This window comes from Protopterus annectens, chromosome 15.part0 (genome assembly GCF_019279795.1).
Source record: "Protopterus annectens isolate FY-2018-M chromosome 15.part0, PAN1.0, whole genome shotgun sequence".
NCBI classification, from domain to species: Eukaryota; Metazoa; Chordata; order Ceratodontiformes; family Protopteridae; genus Protopterus; species Protopterus annectens.
The window spans coordinates 56,720,215-56,722,350 of record NC_056749.1 but is presented as its reverse complement, the minus strand read 5'-3'; positions in this window follow the sequence as shown (position 1 = coordinate 56,722,350).

Here is a 2,136-nt window from a genome sequence, read left to right as displayed (position 1 = left end):
CTGGTGTATCGACTATGGCGCCTAGTTTGCAGTCATCTGCGAACTTTGTCAGCCACAACCCTCCCATGTTTGCTTTCACATCTGAGAAATAAATGCCGAACAAGAGGGGTCCCAGGACAGAGCCCTGTGGGACACCATTTGTGACTGGCTTTGAGTCTGACATGGCTCCAGCGATTTTGACTTTATGGGTTCTATCCTTTAGTCAGTTTGCAACCCATCTTGTGACATATGGATTTACATTTAAGCTGTTGAGCTTGTCTATGATGCTTGAGTGGGGTATTGTGTCGAAAGCTTTAGCCAAGTCCAGGTAGGCTGTATGGACTGCTTTGCCCTCGTCAATGGCTCTAGTGACTGTTTTGAAAAAGTCAACCAGGTTCAAAAGGCAGGATCTGCCCTTTACAAAGCCGAACTGGGTGGGATCAAGTGTCTGTAAGTCCCCGATGTCTCTGTTTATGACTTCCACAATGATCCTTTCCATAGCTTTGCAGACCAGGCTGGTTAAGCTTATGGGGCGGTAGTTACCAGGGTCTGTAGAGGTTCCTCCTTTGTGGAGTGGGACTACTGTTGCTGTACGCCAGTGTTCAGGTATATATCCTGTAGTAAGGCTAAGGTTAAATAGCCTTTTTATGTGCAGGTTTAGCTCCTCTTGGAGTTCACGTAGCACGCAACCCGGGATACCGTCAGGTCCCATTGATGCTGTGTTTTTAGCTTTGCTGAGGGCGGTTCTCACCTGGACATCTGAGATGACAGGGAGGTTACATTCAGCTGGGATAAGTATTTCTTCTTTTGGGGGTGAGAGAGGGGAGAAATTTGCACTGAACCTGTCTGCCAGAATGTTGGCAATATCTGCGGGTTCAGTGTATTTTTTGTCATTGTGAACTAACTCTGAACATATCTGAGGGTTTCCGCCCAGGTTTCTAACATAGCAGAAGAAGGCCTTGTGGTTATCTTTAGTGTCCATAGCAATTTTTCTCTCAAAGTTGGCCTTGGATGTTTTTATGAGAGAACGTAGCTTTCTACTAGTGCTGATCAGAGATGCCTTCTCTTTATGGGATTTTGCTCTGTCATGCAGTAGCTTCCTTCTTTTGTTGTACAATTTGTTTATGGCTGGGGTCCACCAGACAGGACGCCTGCCCTTGGTGGAGAGGGTCTTGGTTTTATTTGGGATTGCATGATCCATGCATTCTTGGAGATGTCCGTAGAAAGCATTTGTGAAGGATTCTGCATTGTGGGAAGTAGTTTCCACTGGCCCAGTGGGCTTAAAGGATACCATCTCGGTTTTGAGAAGTGTAAAGTCGACTTTTGAGAAGTTTTTCACTGTAGTCTTTTGTGTTGGGGGTGGAGGTGGGATATGTATATCTAGGGTGATTAGTTTGTGGTCAGATCTCACTAGTGAGGGATATACTTCCGGTGTGGAGCACTTTTTCCCCATGTTTGTGATGATCAGGTCTAGTATATTATCTCCCCTTGTGGGAGAGGTGACTAGCTGTTCCAATGCATTTGAATTTATGAATTCCAGGAACCTTCGGGCTAGGGTGTTTGGGCTAGAATAATGCACCCAGTCTATGTTAGGGTAGTTGAAGTCTCCCAATATGATGGTGTTTGGTGAGACATTCATATCCTCCAATGTCTTCAGGAAGGCTGAATGGGGTTTCTGAGATTGGGAGGGTGGTCTGTAACATGCTACCAGTTCTATAGCAGTTTTGCGTAAGGTTAGTTGCACCTGGATGGTCTCTGATGCTTCATGTGTTGCCACTAACCTGGAGGTGTGCGTGTCCTTGATGAATATGGACACTCCCCCTCCCTTTTTGGTTTGGCCCGAGTTTTGGGGCCGAAAAGCATGATACGAGGTATAGCCTGGTAGCACTGGGGTGCTCTCAGGAGCCTTGAACCAGGTTTCAGTTACTGCACAGACATCGATGTTCTCCATACTGAGGAGTGCTTTGAGAGCCTGCATCTTGAGATTTAGACTTCTGGCATTGAGCAGCATTACCCTTAATTTTTTTCCATTTTTGTTTTCTAAGGGGGTGGGTTTGTCTTTTGAGCCTTGCCTAAAAAAGGCACTATGGGGGTGGCAAGAGCCTTAGCCAATATCCGGAAGCCCAGTGGTGACAGATGCAAGCCGTCCCTTGCGAA